Source organism: Stegostoma tigrinum, chromosome 12 (genome assembly GCF_030684315.1).
Source record: "Stegostoma tigrinum isolate sSteTig4 chromosome 12, sSteTig4.hap1, whole genome shotgun sequence".
NCBI classification, from domain to species: Eukaryota; Metazoa; Chordata; class Chondrichthyes; order Orectolobiformes; family Stegostomatidae; genus Stegostoma; species Stegostoma tigrinum.
The window spans coordinates 75,886,363-75,906,882 of NC_081365.1; the positions used below are offsets into that span (position 1 = coordinate 75,886,363).

Consider the following 20,520-nt stretch of genomic DNA (forward strand, 5'->3'; position numbering starts at 1 on the left):
TAACCCTGCGTTTTCATGTCTAACGCAGCTAGCCTGCACATCCCTGAACACTATGGGCAATTTAGTATGGCCAATCCACCCAAACCTGCACATCTTTGGATTGTGGGAGGAAACTGGAGCACCCAGAGGGAACCCACGCAGACACGGGGAGAATGTGCAAACTCCACACAGACAGTTGCCACAGGGTGGAATTGAACCCGGGTCCCTGGCACTGGGAGGCACTGTGTAGAGGCTAACCACTGAGCCACCGTGATGCCCCGCAATGCCATGCAAATGTCCCAAACCATTCCACCACCCTGCCTCTAACGATATAGCCCTCAGTTACATGTACATCATGGTTTGTGCAAACCACTGCTTGTTCCATTGTATTAAAGCAGTCTACCACCATTTTACAGAAGCAATTGCAGTCTTATAGCATATTGCAGAATATCAGGACATCCCACCTGAGTCACTTGTTGTGGAGTTGGCCAGTTTCTGCCCTGCCCTGGCTTCCTGATGTTAAAATGGCTTTCCTGGTTCAGCTCCTCATCAATAGCAATCCCTCCCTTCCCCATGGCAATCCTGGTGGGAGTCTTGGCCTTAGCTGTAACTCTTCAGGAGAAAGACTACAACACAAAAGGAAACCATTTAGCTCAATGTGTCAGCTGCTGAGATAGAGCTATCTAACTTAATCCCCATTGCCAGCTCTCAGCCCATACCCTTGTGGAAGATGGTGCTTCAGGCCCGTGGAGAGATTCTAACTCAAACTCACCTTTCACATATTGAGCTCCAGACCATTTCCACTCTGGGAACTCACTGTTCCTTGGGAAACAACATCAGTCTATCCACTGACCTCTACATCGCCGAGGCCAAACACCAACTCTCCGACACCTCCTCCTACCGTCCCCTTGACCATGACCCCCATCCCCGAGCACCAAACCATCATCCCCAATACCGTCCACGACCTCATCACCTCAGGGGACCTCCCACCCACAGCGTCCAACCTCATTGTTCCCCAACCCAGCACGGCCCGTTTCTATCTCCTTCCCAAAATCCACAAACCTGCCTGCCCTGGTCGACCCATCGTCTCAGCCTGCTCCTGCCCCACCGAACTCATCTCCACCTATCTGGACTCCATTTTCTCCCCCTTCGTCCAGGAACACCCCACCTACGTCCATGACACCACCCAAGCCCTCCACTTCCTCCAGACCTTCCAATTCCCTGGCCCCCAACACCTCATATTCACCATGGACGTCCAGTCCCTATACACCTGCATTCCTCATGCAGATGGCCTCAAGGCCCTCCGCTTCTTCCTGTCCCGCAGGCCCGACTAGTCCCCCTCCACCGACACCCTCATCCGCCTAGCTGAACTCGTCCTCACCCTCAACAAATTCTCTTTTGATTCCTCCCATTTCCTACAGACAAAGGGGGTTGCCATGGGTACCTGCATGGGCTCAAGCTACGCCCGCCTCTTTGTAGGTTATGTGGAACAGTCCCTCTTTCACACCTACACTGGCCGCAAACCCCACCTCTTCCTCCGTTACATTGATGACAGTATCGGCGCCACCTCATGCTGCCAAGAGGAGCTCGAACAGTTCATCCACTTCACCAACACCTTCCACCCCAACCTCCAGTTCACTTGGGCCATCTCCAACACATCCCTCACCTTCCTGGACCTCTCTGTCTCCATCTCAGGCAACCAGCTCGAAACTGATGTCCACTTCAAGCCCACCTACTCCCACAGCTACCTAGAATACACCTCCTCCCACCCATTACCCTGCAAAAATTCCATCCCCTATTCCCAATTCCTTCGCCTCCACCGCATCTGCTCTCAGGATGAGGCATTCCACTCCCACACATCCCAGATGTCCGCGTTCTTCAAGGACCGGAACTTTCCCCCCGCAGTGGTCGAGAACGCCCTTGACCGTGTCTCCCGCATTTCCCCCAACACATCCCTCACACTCCGCCCCCACCACAACCGCCCCAAGAGAATTCCCCTCATCCTCACATACCACCCCACCAACCTCCGGATACAACGCATCATCCTCCGACACTTCCGCCATCTACAATCCGACCCCACCACCCAAGACATTTTTCCATCCCCGCCCTTGTCTGCTTTCCGGAGAGACCACTCTCTCCGTGACTCCCTTGTCTGCTCCACACTGCCCTCCAACCCCACCACACCCGGCACCTTCCCCTGCAACCGCAGGAAGTGCTACACTTGCCCCCACACCTCCTCCCTCACCCCCATCCCAGGCCCCAAGATGACTTTCCATATTAAGCAGATTTTCACCTGCACATCTGCCAATGTGGTATACTGTATCCATTGTACCCGGTGTGGCTTCCTCTACATTGGGGAAACCAAGCGGAGGCTTGGGGACTGCTTTGCAGAACACCTCCGCTCGGGTCGCGATAAACAACTGCACCTCCCAGTCGTGAACCATTTTAACTCCCCCTCCCATTCCTTAGATGACATGTCCATCATGGGCCTCCTGCAGTGCCACAATGATGCCACCCGAAGGTTGCAGGAACAGCAACACTTTTTCCACTTGGGAACCCTGCAGCCCAATGGTATCAATGTGGACTTCACAAGCTTCAAAATCTAGCCCTCCCCCACTGCATCCCAAAACCAGCCCAGCTCATCCGCTCCCCCCACTGCGTCACAAAACCAGCCCAGCCTGTCTCCGCCTCCCTAACCTGTACTTCCTCTCACCTATCCCCTCCTCCCACCTCAAGCCGCACCTCCATTTCCCACCTACCAACTTCATTGCAACTCCTTGACCCTGTCCGTCCTCCCTGGACTGACCTACCCCCTCCCCACCTCCCCATCTATACTCTCCTCTCCACCTATCTTCTTGTCTCTCCATCTTCGGTCCGTCTCCCCCTCTCTCCCTATTTATTCCAGAACCCTCTCCCCATCCCCCTCTCTGATTAAGGGTCTAGGCCTGAAATGTCAGCTTTTGTGCTCCTGAGATGCTGCTTGGCCTGCTGTGTTCATCCAGCTACACACTTTGTTATCTTGGATTCTCCAGCATCTGCAGGTCCCATTATCTCTGATCAGTCTATCCGATCTTATTTCATTGTCTAATTTCCTGCTTGTGCTCTCTGCATCCTGCCTGGTGTGTCCACATCCTCTCTGAAATGTGGCGTTGAGAACAGTACTTGGTAATTACATACAATTCTGGTATAAACTCCCGTTCCTTATAATCCAAGCCTCAGTTAATAACAGAAAGCATCTTGTCTGCTTTCTTAGACTCCTTAACGAGATGTCCTGTTACCTCCAGAGATCTGGAACCAAGTAGCTCCAAGTCTCCTGATTCCTATCAGCTTCTAAGCGAGCCTAACATTATTGCCCAGCCCTCTTTTCACCTCCAAACACATTATCTTGCAATTTTTGGGATTGGATTCCAGCTGTCAATTTTCTACCCACTTGACCAAACCATTGTCATATTCCTGCAGCTACCTTTTTCCTTTACTTAGCCAAATATTGTCTTAATATCTAGGAAAAATGCTCTCACTTGTCCATTAGCATTCAGCACTGGTGTTCATGGATGTGTCAAAGAAGAGATCCGGAGATGAATGGTTCTGGCAGAACTTAAACTGAATGTCATTGAGAAGACAATTGCTAAGATGCCAAGTTAGGAAGGCACTTAGCATGCTTGCCTTCGTTGCTCAGGTTTTTGAGTACAGGAATTGGGACATTATGTTGGGCTTGTACCGGACATTGCTGAGCTCTCTTCTGGACCACTGTGACCTGTTTGGTTCCCCTATTGTAGGAAGGTTATTCTTAAATTGGAGCGGGTGCGGAAAAGATTTACCGCGATATTGCCAGGAATGGAGGGTTTGAGATATAAGGAGAGGCTGGATATCCTGGGATCTTTTTTTCCACTGGAGTGTAGGAGGTTGCGGGGTGATCTTATCAAGGTGTATAAAATCATGAGGGGCACAGATAAGGTGAATGACAGGTATCTTTTCCCTAGGGTGGGAGAGATCAAAACTAAGGGGCATATTTTTAAGGTGAGAGGAGAAAGATTTCGGAGGGACTTGAGGGGCAATTTTTTCACATAGAGGGTGGATCGTGTATTAAATGAGCTTCCAGAAGAATGAGTGGATGCAGGTAAAGTTACACCATTTAAGAAACATTTAGATAAGCACATGAATAAGAAAGGTTTGGAGGGATATGGGCCAGGAACAGGCAGGTGGGATTAGTTTAGTTTGGGATTATGTTCAGCATGGACTGTTTGGACCGAAGAGTCTGTTTCTGTGCTGTATGACTCCATGGCTGCATCTCTGTTACTTAACGGTGTTACTAGTGATTTGACTTCTATTATTTCATTATTGGATTGAGCAACATTAATAACGTTAAAAAAAAGTTTAGGTTTAGATTTTAGTGTTGTTTGGCAAAAATTACAACATTAGAGCAATTTCATTTTGCTGCATTAAGCAATCAATTATTACAGATGCTACGAGGAGAGTCAATTTGTTGTGAGGATCCATAACATAGGGCAATGGTTTTTCTGACCGGAAGGAAGCTAAGTAGATGCACCCAATCAACACAGCTGCTATAGATATTTTGCAGACACTTCAGGCCAGTCACCTACTTGCCCGCTGGACTCCTCAATCACTGAAGACAATGATGTTTATTTAATCTCCTATTCTCAGTGTTCAGATGCCTGGTTGTCCACTAGGCATCTCGGCAGGAGCTCCAAATCACAAAAGTAGACCCATTATTTGTTATAGGTCTTTCTGTAAAGTTTTAACAGAATGACTTTAACTCTGTTTTGCCATTTTCTGAATTCCACAAAATCTGCAATCTTAAAGCAATGGGCATTTGTGAATGAATCGCAGAGAATGATTCCATTGCGTCTCATGTCAATAGCATTTCAGACCCTGCAAAAGCTAAAGTTTGAAAAATACCTACCTGCATTATTTCAGTGAAACGTTACACATGGATCATTTACAGATCAAATATCACTTCCTTTCAGAACAAAACCGCAGTTCAGTCTAGTCATGAGTTATTTGTCTCCTTCATTTCTGAAAATTAAAATTGTATGACAAATCCCCATGAAGTATTCACAATGTAGCAGGGTAATGAATTTTGTATGTGCCTATAACAGCAAGATACTTCGGAAATGTTTAGAGTAGGTAATTGAATAGGATTGTAGTTCAATGTATTTATTACTAAACAAATAGCATCTAATGTGGTTAATTGAAGTATAATCCTTAAGCCAGAGTCCTATCAATTTGTTTTAATTATTATGAAGAAGGTGAAAGAGGTATAGAATGTTTAAGGTGATCTGAAATGCATTTCCCACTGGACCCAAAGCATATCAAACATTACAAAGAACAGGATTGCGAAATCTCATGATTATTGCATTCCAGCAAACACTTAAACACTTGCACATCAGCATTGAATAATTGCTTATGTTTCATTTGACTCTGCTTTTTTAAAAATTACATTTGTTGATCCAATTTCATGGTAGTTATGCATTATTTATGCCAGAGAGCAGGGGGAGCAGCTAACACAGAATGTCTAAAGATACAGGACAACTTTCAGGCTATAAAGTATGGGCTCATTGTCATTTACAGCCCACATGAGACCTTTGACTATATCAGGCTGTGATATTCCCTGCTGAGAATGTCTCCTTTGATACTGTGGCTCTTTTCCTCTGAGACAACAGAGATGTTTGAAGACTGGGGAAAGAGTGCACCAGAATTAAATCCATGTAAATGAAAGAGCTTTAGTTCATATAGCAACTTGGGACATCCACCTTACAACCAATGAAGTAGCTCTGAAGTGGAGTCACCCTGGAAGATCAGGGCAGACAACTGATACACAGCAACACTTTGCTGACAGCAATCAGATGAAGAATCGATCATCAAAACCTTTCTCTTTGAGACATTGATTGATGGAGAGCTTATTTTCAAATTGGAATGAATGATGATTTATTGTCGCTTGTACAATGAACAATGCAGTAAAATAACATGAAAGTTCAACTGCTGCCGCACTGCAGCACCATTTTGAATACTTTCAGATGAAAGAGATGTAGCTAAAACAGTGTCCATCTTCTTTTTTTTAAAAATTTGCTCGTCAGATGTTGGCTTCGCTGGTATTTGTTGTTCATCCGCTAATCACCCAGCATGCAGTTACCAGTCAAGCACATTGCTGAGGGGCTGGAGTCACACATAGGCCAGACCGAGTCAGGAGCAGATTTCCCTCCCTTGAGGGTATTCATGAGGGGTGTTAGGGCAATTCGGTGCTTGGTATTTTGTTCCAGAAATTTTTTTTGCTGTGTACTGAATTCACATTTTCCTGCCACGGAGGGAGTTATAGCCATATCCTCCGGAAGATTAGCCTGAGGTACTGGATTACTGATCCAATGACAAGACCACTACACCTCCTCTTAAATACTGGGGAGGACACAGGAAACGGAATGGGGGGAAAGCAGGGAACAGCAGACTGAGTTGGATGAGTAGCTATGATCCTACTGGACGGTGGAGAAGCCTCAAAAGCCGAATGGACTCTCCCTGCTCCTATTTTCCATGTTTCCATCAGGGTGGAACACCCCAACTGTTGTTGAATAGTGGGGGTGGTGATGGCCTAGTGGTAATGTCGCTGGACTGTTAATCCAGAGACCCAGGTAATGTTCTGGGGACCTGGGTTCAAATCCCACCACAGCAGATGGTGGAATTTGAATTCAATAAAAATACCTGGGATTAAGAACCTAATGATGATTGTAAATCCATTGGCAATTGTCATTTCACTAATGTCCTTTAGGGAAGGAAACTGCCGTCCTGACCTAAGATAACAAAGTGTGAAGCTGGATGAACACAGCAGGCCAAGCAGCATTTTAGGAGCACAAAAGCTGACGTTTCAGGCCTAGACCCTTCATCAGAGAGCTCTCTGATGAAGGGTCTTGGCCCAAAACATCAGCTCTTATGCTCCTAAGATGCTGCTTGGCCCACTGTGTTCATCCAGCTCCACACTTTGTTATCTTGGATTCTCCAGCATCTGCAGTTCCCATTATCTCTGCCATTCTGACCTGGTCTGGCCTCCATGTGACTCCAGACCCACAGCAATGTGGTTGACTCTTGAGGGATGGGCAATAAGTGCTGCCGAGCCAGTGATGGCCTCATGCCATGAATGAATAAAGGAAAATAATTTCTCCTTCCTAGACCAATTAGGGAACTCATTACAGACAGCATTTTGGTCAGTGGTTAACACAGCTGTCTCACAGCGCCAGGGACCCGGATTCGCTTCCAACCTTCTGCAACTGTCTGTGTGGGGTTTGCATATTCTCCCCGCGTCTGCGTAGAATTCCTCCCACAGTCGAAAGAAGCAACAGCTTTTTTTTTGCTCCCATTTTCAATATTTTCTCCGGTAGCGTAAAATTTGCAAAGAAAACACAAAAAAAGTTCAATTTATCTTCATGTTGCCGTGATGTTTTTCTTCAGGGTTACACACTGCAGAGTTCGAGAGATTGATCTTCAGTTTTATGGCACTGCAGGTCAGTCTCAGATGTTTATGGTTTCGGTGCAGAGTTGCCTTGATCAAACTGAAAGTGGTCCAATTGCCCCTTGTATTTGCACTGAGTGTAAGACAGCCAATTCTAAGCATGCTTATTTGGCTTATTATCATCCCCTGTAATCTTGCTGTATTGGGTTTTAGCCAAATATCCTCTTTATTAATCAGCTTTGTGAAACCAGAGGCAAATAGCATTCATGCCACACAAATGCTAGGCAATGACCTCCTCCGATAGGAGACAATCTGACCACCAACCCTTGATGTTGTGGTGTTACCATCACTGAATCCCCCAGTAGCAACATCCTGGAGGTTGTTATTGACCAGAATCCCCATATGGGCTTGCCATATAAATAATGTGGTTACGAGAGCAAGTCAGAGGCTAGGAATATTGACCCCCCCCAAAGCCTGTCCACCATCTACAAGGCACAAGTCAGGAGTGTGATGGAATACTCCCTACTTGCCTGGATGGGGGCAGCTCCAACAAATTCTCTCCCTGATGGCATTGCAGGTCGACCCACAGCTGGAGGACTGCAGCGGTTCAAGAAGGCAGGCTCACCCCCACCTTCTCAAGGGTCTGCTAGGGGCGCAGCAAGAAATGCTGGTCCCAGCCAGCGACAATCACATCCCACGAGTGAATAAGACAAAATGCGTACTACCCCTTCCCTCTGAGCTCAGATGTGCAAACAGAGCATGAAGCAGCTAGCCGGAGAGTGTTCACCCGAGGGGCTGAGGTTAGACATTAATGTTTAAGCAGTAACTGGGTGTTGAAGAGGAGAAATTGGGTTTAAAGAGCCTGAAGTTCCAAACTCCATGACCAAAGTGAGCACAAAGCAATCAGATGCTGTGGCTGGCTATGAGTCAGATGGGAGTCAGGCTTTCTCACAGGCTCTTAAGTTTGGATGGGAGAATATATCAGAGATAGTAAAGATTGTGGTGGTAATCAATAGAATTCCATGTTGGATGAAAGAAGGAACGCGGTGAAGATTGTAAAATGTCCTCCAGGTACAATAACTGTCACATAAAAATCTTTTGAGAGTAAGAAAATGAGCGAGTGAAGTTAAGCGATGATAAAGTAAGAACACCACATCAATGAGCAGGACATTCTAACCGCATTAATTATTGGCTTCATTTCATTTTAGTTATTCATACAGAAGACATGGATGTTGCTGGCTGGGCCAGTATGTGCTGTCTATTTCTAATTGTCCCTTGAGGGTGCGGTGGTGAGCTGCTTTCTTGAGCCGCTCCAGACCATGTGCTGTAGCTAGACCCACATTACCCTCGAGGAGGGAATTCCAGGATCCTGACCCACTGACACAAAAGGTACACTGGGGAGTGAAACCTTCAGATTCTTGGTGCATTACAACCAGTTATAGAGCCATACAACATAGAAACAGGCCCTTTGGTCCAACCAGTCCATGCCGACCATGTTCCCAAACTAAACTAGTCCCACCTGCCTGTGATTGGCCCATACCCCTCCAAGCATTTCTTATTCATGTACTTATCCAAATGTCTTTTAAACATCATAACTGGACCTGCATCCATCACTTCCTCTGGAAGTTCATTCCACACGTGAATCTCTCTCTGTGCAAAAAAAAAATTGCCCCTGATGTCCTTTTAAAATTTTTCTCCTCTCACCTTAAATATACGCCCCCTAGTCTTGAAATTCCACGCTGCCCCCAGCACCCCCCCGCCCCCCCCCCCCCACTGGGTTAAATCACCTGCCATTCACCTTATCCATGCTCCTCATGATTTTATAAACCTCTGTAAAGTCATCAATCAACCTCCTATGTTCGAGTGAAAAAAGTCCCAGCCTATCCAGCCTCTCCTTATAACTCAAAACCTCCATTTCCAGCAACATCCTGGTAAATCTTTTCTGCACCCTCTCCGACATAATAATGTCCTTCCAATTGCAGGGTAGCCAAAAATGGACACAGTATTTTGGAAGAGGCCTCACCAACGTCCTGTACAACCTCAACATGACGCCCCAACTCCTATAGTCAAAGGTCTGAGCAATGAAGGCAAGCGTGCTAAATGCCTTCTCAACTACACTGCCTGCCTGTGACTCAAACCAAAGGATTGTGCACCAGTGACAATGGGAACTGCAGATGCTGGAGAATCCGGGATAACAAAGTGTGAAGCTGGATGAACACAGCAGGCCAAGCAGCATCTCAGGAGCACAAAAGATGACGTTTCGGGCCTAGACCCTTCATCAGAGAGGGGGATGGGGAGACGGTTCTGGAATAAATACAGAGAGAGGGGGAGGCAAACCGAAGATGGAGAGAAAAGAAGATAGGTGGAGAGGAGAGTATAGGTGGGGAGGTAGGGAGGGGATACGTCAGTCCAGGGAAGACGGACAGGTCAAGGAGGTGGGATGAGGTTAGTAGGTAGGAAATGGAGGTGCAGCTTGAGGTGGGAGGAAGGGATGGGTGAGAGGGAGAACAGGTTAGGGAGGCGGAGACAGGCTGGGCTGGTTTTGGGATGAAGTGGGGGGAGGGGAAGAGCTGGGCTGGTTGTGTGATGCAGTGGGGGGAGGGGACGAACTGGGCTGGTTTTGGGATACAGTGGGGGAAGGGGAGATTTTGAAGCTTGTGAAGTCCACATTGATACCATTGGGCTGCAGGGTTCCCAAGCGGAATATGAGTTGCTGTTCCTGCAACCTTCGGGTGGCATCATTGTGGCACTGCAGGAGGCCCATGATGGACATGTTGTCTGAGGAATAGGAGGGGGTGTTAAAATGGTTCGCGACTGGGAGGTGCAGAGTTTATTGTGAACCGAGCGGAGGTGTTCTGCAAAGCGGTCCCCAAGCCTCCGCTTGGTTTCCCTAATGTAGAGGAAGCCACACCGGGTACAATGGATACAGTATATCACATTGGCAAATGAGCAGGTGAACATCTGCTTAATATGGAAAGTCATCTTGGGGCCTGGGATGGGGGTGAGGGAGGAGGTGTGGGGGCAAGTGTAGCACTTCCTGCAGGGGAAGGTGCTGGGTGTGGTCAGGTTGGAGGGGATTGTGGAGCGAACAAGGGAGTCACGGAAAGAGTGGTCTCTCCGGAAGGCAGACAAGGGTGGGGATGGAAAAATGTCTTGGGTGGTGGGGTCGGATTGTAGATGGCGGAAGTATTGGAGGATGATGCGTTGTATCCGGAGGTTGGTGGGGTGGTGTGTGAGAACGAGGGGGGTCCTCTTGGGGCGGTTGTGGTGGGGGCGGGGTGTGAGGGATGTGTTGCAGGAAATGCAGGAGACGCGGTCAAGGGCATTCTCGACCACTGTGGGGGGAAAGTTGCGGTCCTTGAAAAACTTGGAATATCTCGGATGTGCGGGAGTGGACTGCCTCATCCTGAAGCAGATGCGGCGGAGGCAGAGGAATTGGGAATAGGGGATGGAATTTTTGCAGGAGGGTGGGTGGGAGGAGGTGTATTCTAGGTAGCTGTGGGAGTCGGTGGGCTTGAAATGGACATCAGTTGTATCCATTGTACCCGGTGTGGCTTCCTCTACATTGGGGAAACCAAGCGGAGGCTTGGGGGCCGCTTTGCAGAACACCTCCACTCGGTTCACAATAAACACTGCACCTCCCAGTCACGAACCATTTTAACTCCCCCTCCCATTCCTCAGACGGCATGTCCATCAAGGGCCTCCTGCAGTGCCACAATGATGCCACCCGAAGGTTGCAGGAACAGCAACTCATATTCTGCTCGGTAACCCTGCAGCCCAATGGTATCAATGTGGACTTCACAAGCTTCAAAATCCTCCCTCCCCCCACTGCATCCCAAAACCAGCCCAGCCTGTCTCCACCTCCCTAACCTGTTCTTCCTCTCACCTGTCCCTTCCTCCCACCTCAAGCCGCACCTCCATTTCCTACCTACTAACCTCATCCCACCTCCTTGACCTGTCCGTCTTCCCTGGACTGACCTACCCCCTCCCTACCTCCCCACCTATACTCTCCTCTCCACCTATCTTCTTTTCTCTCCATCTTCGGTCTGCCTCCCCCTCTCTCCCTATTTATTCCAGAACCCTCACCCCATCCCCCTCTCTGATGAAGGGTCTAGGCCTGAAACGTCAGCTTTTGTGCTCCTGAGATTGTGCGCCTGAACCCTTAGGTTTCTCTGTTCTACAACACTACGCCCCTACTTTTAAATTGTATGAGTTCGGTCCTTGTTTGTTTCACTAAAATGCGATATCTCGCATTTGTCCAAATTAATCTCCATCTGCCACTCCTCAGCCCACTTGCCCATTGTTTGATGCACTCCAAATTTGGTCTCGTTAGTAGATTTTGAAAAGTGAACCTGTATTCGAATGTTGCAATCGTTATGGACTGGAGACAAATCCACAGCTGAAATTTTTGCGTCAGCTCGACAGCATATTCACTGGAGAAGGGATTGCGGGGGCGGTGGGGGTGGGGGGGAATGTTCATGCAAATCGAGTCGGCTTTCTGTGCAGGCTTTACTACTCCAAAACTGTTTTAGGATTGCAGCCATTGCCTGAGGGAAAGAGTCAATTTAGTAAGGGACAGCTGGTTGAACTGCTTAGCTTGACTTAACATTTTATTCATGCTACTTGAACTATTTGTGCAGTATTAACAAAGTCTCTGATTCAATAGGTACATTCCAGAATCTGAGAACCTTCGCTGTTAAAATGTTTCACCTGCTCTCTGTGTCTTGCATTTAATTCAACTTTATGTAATCGTTGTCTCATTCTGGGTCCCTTCGTCACTGCAAGCAATCTATTCACTGCCACATCTTGTTATAACTGTCAACAAGTAATGTAATTAATAAAGCCCCAACTTTTCAAACATAAAGTAGTGCTAAAAAAAGAGACATTTTGTTAAAGGTCTTCACCTTTAACCTAATCAGGATACTTCACAAGAAATACCAATGGAAAGGGGAACAACAATTTTATTGCTGCATGAAAAGAGCATGCTGATTGGTTGGCAAGTGGACTCCAAGTGATACAGGCACTGCTACGGAGAATGCACCAGTTAGATGATGACCAACAGTTAACTGACAAGCTTTGTTTCAGATTAATACCAGGCAGGTTGACTCTGATAGTCAAAACGGTGCCCTGGTTCATTTATACTCTCATTCGTTCCTCAGGACAGTGCCTTAACCAATCAGAATCAGTAAGCCCACCATTTGTTTAACATGTTCCTTTGATTTTCGTATAAAAATGGGCTATTTCACATTTTCCCATATTATACTCTGTTTGCCACATCTTTGTACACTCAATTAAGTTATTAGCATCTTTTTATAACTTCCTTGTGACCCCTTCACAATTTACTTTCCTACTTATCTTTGTGTCATCATCAGATTTGGCAACCATACTGTTGTCCATTCATCCAAGTCATTTATTTGGGCTGAAGACTCTGCACTGATCCCTGTGGCACATCACTTGTTACATCTGAAAAAAGGGCCCATTTACATCTCCTCTCTACTTCTTGTTAACCAGCCAATCTTCTACCCATGCCAACATGCAACCTCCAACACTGTGGGCATTTAATTTGGACAATATTCTTTCATGTGGCACTTTAACAAATGCCCCTGGAAATCTAAGGACACCATGTCTACTGGTGTCTCATTTATCCATAGTGTGTGTTACCTCCTGAAACAACTCCAAAAGCTTTGTCAAACATAATTTTCCTTTCACAAGCTGTAGAAAAGCACAAAGTCTGAACTGAAGCTGTTAGAACTTCAAATATTTGTCGTAGATGTGTTTGCTTTGGACCACGCTGGTAGCCAGGAGCTCCCACATGCTGAAATAATGGCACATCTCCTCTATTACCATACTTAATGTGTCCTAAAGGACTAGCCTTAGGTTTGTTTTTAACATATTGCATTTAACCTTGCCACCAGCTATTGTGCTAATTTGAACCTTAATTAAATAAACCCCACACTATGGAAGCAGGCCATTCAGCCCATTGAGTCCACACCAACCCTTCAAAGGACATCTCACCCAAATGCATCCCCCCGTAACCCTGCATTTCCCATGGCTAATCTAAACAACCTGCACACCCCAGGCAATTGAGCACAGCCTGTCTACCTCACCTTCACATCTTTGGACCGTGGGAAGAAACCCAGAGGAAACCCACGCAGACGCAGGGAGTATGTGCAAACTCCACACAGACAGTTGCCCGAGGGTAGAATCGAACCCAGGTCCCTGGCGCTGTGAGGCTGCAGTGCTAACCACTGAGCCCCACGTGAGGATAGAACAAGCCTTAATCACTTAGCACATACTCACCAACCAAACAGCTTCTGTTCTGTAGTGGAGTAAGAGTCGACGCCTGAAAGATGAAAAAGTTTAGATAACAGCCCCATCGCTGAGGAAATCGTTTCCTCTCCATCTACCCTATTTAACACTTTCTACTTATTCAGTTCGGATCCACACTTGCTCCGATCCCCATACAAGAGTCCAGTTGCTAGGGTGACAATTCCTTTCCATCATCTGCCTGGCCAAGCATCACCCGTAGTCTTACTGCCTGCCTTTAGTACATGTTGAAAGCATTCAGAATTGACATGTATAACCTACTTGGCCGTGTTATGAACATTCTGATCGTTGGCCATCGCATTCTGGAGTGGGACTTGAACCTGGAGTCTCTGCCTTCACCCCAAGACCTTCTAAGTCCTTAAATCATGTTGTGCACTTCCAACTGATCACCCCTCAAACATCTATATACAAGCAAATCTCATAGAATGGAAGCACACAATGGTTCGAACACAGGAGAAGGCAATTTGGCCCATTGTGTCAATGCTGGCCCTCTGTGGTGTAAGTTCACCCGGTACCGTTCCACCACCTTGTCCTTGTGACCCTGCACATGTTCCTTTTCAAATAATGATCCAATTTCCCTTCAAACATCTCTGATGACCATACTCAAATGCAGCATATTCCAGATGCCCCAAAGACTCACTGTGTGAAGTAATCTTTTCCTCACGTTGCCACTATTTCTTTTGTCTATGATGTTGACACTCTGCCTTCTTGTTCTGCATCCTTCCACCAATGGAACAGGTGTATTTAGGGCGTCCAGATCCCTTCTCATTTTGAAAACGTCAATCAAATCTCCTGTCATCTTTGTTTTCTCTGAGGTGAACTGTTCCAACATCTCAAGTCAATCCACAGAATCAAAGTTAGTCATCCCTGGAGTACAGGTATAGTCTAAGCATCCTCTTATTGTAACATAATCCTTTTAGCCCTGGTGTCCAGTCTGCATTCCCTCTGATGCAAACATAAGTTTCCTAGGTACAATGGTCAGAACTGAATGTATTTCAGGTAAGATCTAACTACAGCTCCACAGTTTCTTTGTGTTGCAGCTCTTGAGAAAATGCTAACATTTCTCCTCCAATGTTCACAACCAAACTATCACTTGGCGTCTTGTTTAGCAGTGTACCTATTCCAGGTAGCAGTCCACGGCACACTATATCGTCACTGTCACTTCATTTAGTCTTTTATTTTATTTGTTCAAGGGATGAGGGTATAACTGCGTTAGCTGACATTTATTGCCCATCCCTAGTTGCCCCTTCAGAAGGTGGGGGTGAGCTGCCTTTTTGAACCGCTGCGGTCCATGTGCTGTGGGTTGACCCACAATGACTTTAGGGAGAGAGTTCCAGGATTTTGACCCAGCGACAGCGAAGGAGTGATGATATATTTCCAAGTCCACTAGTCCTTCTAGATGGCAGTCATCATCCTGACATGGAACTATGTCATGGATAATTCACTGTTGCTCAATCAAAATCCTGGAACACTCAACCTAACAGCACAGTGGGATTTACCTCCAGCACATGGAGAGCAGCAGTTCCTGGAGGCAATTCATCACCACCTTTGCAGAAGCAGTTACTTGGGCAATAGATACTGACCCAGCTAACGATGCCTACATCACATGAATAAAAATAAACGATCCTGCTTACACCATTGGCAATGCCCACCTATCATTTTTAAACACAAGATCAGTCAATGTCCCGTAAGGCCGAACTAAAGTACAATACACAATAAAAACAGACATTGCTGGGAAATCTCAGAAGCACCTGTGAAAAAAAAATCACAGTTCAAGTTTCGGCTCCGGTGACCCTTCCTCAGAACCTTCCTCGAATACACGTTTAGCATTGCCTTTCTCAAAACAAACGTGATTTATTTTCCTAATGGCCTCACTAATGTGTGACACTACTAAGGTGATTTGTATATTTGCACTCAAGATTCCTTTGCTCCCATACCCCATTTTGATTCTTGTTCTCTGGAACATGTGGCCTGAATATTTCTCACGCCTCACCTTCGTCCGTATTGGATTTCTCTCAGCAATTATTTTCCCACTCTGCAAGTTCTGCAGAATTACAGAATCACAAAACTGCTTCAGTGCTGAAGGAGGTCATTTGGCCCATCATGCTTGAATTGATTCTATCCCCCAGATCCAAACTCCTGCTATGTATCTCCGCACACCCCTCCCACCAAATATCCATCCAGCACTCCCTTTGACTGCCTCAGTTTAATCTGCTTCCACCACATTTCTAGGCAGTGCATTTCAAACTCTCATTATTCACTGTGGAATAATGTTTTCTCTCGTGAGACCCACACTCTGGGGACAGGTTGTACACTACAGTTTTGGCTTCTAGATGGTCTCCTACTGTTTCCTTTATAAGGATTCCATTGTTAGATTATGCAATTACGTACAACTTTGCTACTCATGGAAATTAAACCCATACAACGAAAGGGTTGATGCTTGGGATTGGGCTGCATTTTGCTGCAAGTTTCAGCCTAACAGCGCTCACTGTAGGTTGTGTCATTCAGATAACGACTTAAAAATGCAGAAATCCAGATAAACTGCTGCCTGCGATATTCCGCTTCCTTGGAAGCCGAGGTATCTGAAACAAAAACAGAAATTGCTGTAGAAACTCAACGGGTCTGGCAGCATCTGCAGAGAGAAATCAGAGTTAACGTTTTGGGTCCAGTGGCTCTTCTTCAGAACTGATGGTGGCTGGGAAAAGGATGGTTTTTATATAGAAGATGTGATGGAGGGGAGGGAAAGGAATAAATGATAGCTGGAGATGGAGGTGAGGTGATCTTTTTTCACTGAGGGTATTTAGTCCAAGGAATTCACTCATAGTGGAGATTTTAGCATTGTACCAAGATACAGTGAAAAGTATTGTTTTGCATTGTATCCAGCCAAATCATACCTTACATCAGTACATCAGGCTAACATAAGAGAATGCAGAAACTAATCTCACAGCTACAGGGAGGTTGCAGAGAAACATCGATGTTAACATATATCAGGTCCGATCAAAAGTCTGATATTTGAGAAAGAAGCAGTTCTTGAAACTATCGGTACATGGTTTCAAAGTTTCACATCTTCTGTCTAACGGAAGAGGGTGTAAAAGGGTATAACAGGGTTTGGAGGGGTGCTGGATTGTGTTGGCTGTTTTACAGAGACAGCCAGAAGTGCAGATGAAGTTAATAGATGGTAGGCTGGTTCACATGATGGATGCGGCTGTGTTCACGACTCGCTATAATTTCCTGCAGTCATCAGTGGAACAGTTCCCGTACCATGTTAGGATGCATCAATATCATCATCACCAGCGAGCATTCAGAGAGGGGTCATTTTACTTAATGTATTGACAGAATTGGAGACTACCGGGGTGGGGGGGTGGGGGCTGCTCCCAGTGTATTATATCGACAGTATTGGAGACCGCCGGTGGGGGTGTGGGTGGGCACTGCTCCCAGTATAATATATTGACTGTATTGGGGACCATCGGAGCGGGTACACTGCTCCCAGTATAATATATCAACAGTATTGGAGACGATCGGGGGTGGGGGGGGAACTGCTCCCAGTATAATATACAGACAGTATTGGAGACTATCGGGGGGGGGGCACTGATCCCAGTATAATATATCAACAGTACTGGAGACCATCGGAGGGGGGGGGGGCACTGCTCCCAGCATAATATATTGACAGTATACGGGACTATCGGTGGGCCGGGGTGGGGGGGGTGGCACTGCTCCCAGTACAATATATCAACAGCCTTACTGCTTCCATTTCGAGTTTTGTAGTATTGACCTCTAATTATTTTCAGTGCACAGGCTGATATTGTAATTTGATGGAGACCTTTTGGGTTTTTCTCCTGTTGATTTCATAAGTCCATTAAAATGTGGAAAGTGGGGGTAATATCCTGCAATGTGACTTAACATTCTCAAAAGTTTTTTTTCCCCAGTGAATGAGAGGGAATGTTGAGGATCATACAAAGTCTGTCATCTTGTCCAACCCACCCGTCATACTGTCTTCAGTACAGCCATATGTTTGGATGTTACCTACCCCCTGAAATGGCCCAACATATGCCTGACGTCATGAATGAATGACATTTACTGCCACCTGTATCCTACAACGGTATAAAAGAGGCGTCCATTCGATTGGAGCAATATGGTATTGCCTTCTGCAAAAGGGCATTTGGGGGACAGTGATCACAATTTCATTGGATTCTGAGGAACTATGACCAATGATTTTGAAACAGATGGGCATGAAAATCTTCACCTCAAAGCTGGTCATCTTCTGTGATTTGAAGAGGAATCTGAACCACATTGATTGGTTGGGAGTTTGAACAGTAAATGAGAATTTTGGGTGAGCCACCAAGTCAAGGCAGTTTGATAGAGATAATGGGAACTGCAAACAACTGCACCTCCCAGTCGTGGACCATTTCAACTCCCCCTCCCATTCCTTAGACGACATGTCCATCCTGGGCCTCCTGCAGTGCCACACGAAGCCACCCGAAGGTCACAGGAACAGCAACTCATAGTCTGCTTGGGAACCCTGCAGCCCAATGGTATCAATGTGGGCTTCGCAAGCTTCAAAATCTCCTCTTCCGCCACTGCATCCCAAAACCAGCCCAGCTCATCCCCGCCTCCCTAAACTGTTCTTCCTCTCGCCTGTCCGCTCCTCCCACCTCAAGCCACATCTCCATTTCCTACCTACTAACCTCATCCCGCCTCCTTAACCTGTCCATCCTCCCTGGACTGACCTATCCCCTCCTTACCTCCCCCCCCATACTCTCCTCTCCACCTATCTTCTCCTCTATCCATCTTCGATCCGCCTCCCCCTCTCTCCCTATTTATTCCAGAACCCTCTCCCCATCCCCCTTTTCCGATGAAGGATCTAGGCCCAAAACGTCAGCTTTTGTGCTCCTAAGATGCTGCTTGGCCTGCTGTGTTTGTCCTGCTCCATGCTTTGTTATCTCAAGATAGTTTGAATTCATATCGGGGACATTCTGCTCAGGGGACTAGAGCATCGACAATGCTATGGAGAATAACACAAGGCAGGAAAAGGAGGCTCATTCAACATAGAACATAGAACAGTACAGCATAGGAACAGACCCTTCAGCCCAACATATCTCTGCCAATGTGATGCTGTTCTAAAGTAATCCTCATTGGCCGACACATGGTCTGTTTCCCTCCAATCCTTGCCTGTTCTTGTGTCCGTCTAAATGCCTCTTAAACTTTGCTACTGTATCTGCTTGTACGATCTTCCCTGGCAGCACATTCCAGTGCATGCTCAGAGTCATCCTTGAGGAGGCAACACACCATCTCAAGGTCTTGAGCACCGCCACAGGAATGCCTGACTGTAGGCTCCCTATCTCTGTTTCATAGTACAATCTGTTTCAATCTGAGCACAAGAACCTAAAGAGTTAATCAGAGGGATAAAGAGAACATTTCTGAATAAATTATTGGGTAACGTAAACGAGAACACCAAGATTCTGTGCATTTTTTTACTTAAATAGAAAGCGGCCAATCAAAGGAAGGGTGGGCCCAGTTAGGGAAGGTAAAGCAGGCCACATTGTGCAGGTAGATGGATTAGCTGAGGTCCTTTGCATATGTCTTCACTGAAGAAGAGCACAATGTCCATATCACAGTCAAGGAGGGTGCGATAGAGAAATTAGAGAACAGAAACATAGATAAATAGGGGCCACTTAGTGCAGAGACAATGGGAACTGCAGATGCTGGAGAATCCGAGATAACAAAGTGTGAAGCTGGATGAACACAGCAGGCCAAGCAGCATCTCAGGAGCACAAAAGCTGACGTTTCAGGCCTAGACTCCTTTTGTACTCCGAAGATGCTGCTTGGCCTGCTGTGTTCATCCAGCTCCACACTTTGTTATCTGCCACTTAGTGCAGCTCAGGTCAGCTGATCCACACGGGTGCTCCCAGGGTGGAACATTGTGGCTTCTAGCCACAATATCTCAGTGGTCCTCAGGGGACAGGAGCAGTGAGAGAGCGAGTGGATGTAAATGTAAATAGAAGCCTGGCCAAAATGGAAGAATAAGCATGACATCGATAGGCCAATCAGCCTGACTGTGGCGATGGAGAATATTTTAGAGTCAAAATCGGGGGCAAGGTTATTCAATGCTTCGGGAAAAGTAAAGTTAATCAGTAAAAACAATAAAGGAGCTATTCCAGGTAAGTTGTATTGAATTGACTTTGTTGAGGTGTTTGAAGGTGATGAAAGAGGTCAGCATTTGGGCTGTTCTGTTGACCGGGGCTCACTCCACTAGTTAAACATGTGGGGGGGGGGGCGTCGGGGGAGAGAACTGCTGGGGCCTTTTGGATGACATGTTAAACCAAAACTCTCTTTGGTGAATGTAAAATATCACTGTGAAAGTCAACAGGGAAGTCACCCTCTGTGCCCTAGCCAATTTTTGTTCCTGGATCAACGTCGCGAGCAAAAAACAATATATTTCTGGACAGGTTCACACTGCTGCTTTTGGGATCTTGCTGTTCCTGCATTTTCTCCATCACAACATTCTCCAAAGTGAGGAAAAACAATTAAAATGCATCCGGGTGCAGACATGAACACGAAGAGTTTAGAGGGATATGGGCCAAATGCTGGCAAATGGGATTAGATTAGTTTAGGACATCTGGTCGGCATGGACGAATTAGACAGAAGGGCGTGTTTCCGTGCAGTATGTCTCGATGGTTCTATTGGGTGAGCTGGAAAATGGTTTGGAATTTTCCAAGGTCATGCAAGATCCCAATCAAAACTATGAGGTGTATAGGGAC

At 46.5% G+C, this 20,520-nt stretch overlaps 1 long non-coding RNA gene across 2 annotated transcripts in view; it reads right to left on the bottom strand.

The window, feature by feature from the left end:
- Positions 1–20,520, bottom strand: part of LOC132210444 (uncharacterized) — a 42,531-nt gene that overhangs the window by 18,526 nt on the left and 3,485 nt on the right. The window contains exons 2-3 of one of the 2 annotated variants that reach the window (XR_009446576.1): positions 13,736–13,778; positions 6,986–7,355 (exon numbers count right to left, since the gene is read on the bottom strand). This is a non-coding gene — a long non-coding RNA (uncharacterized LOC132210444). Of the gene's footprint in view, positions 1–6,985; positions 7,356–13,735; positions 13,779–20,520 lie in introns of those variants that run through there. The other variant, XR_009446577.1, reaches the window with a different exon arrangement.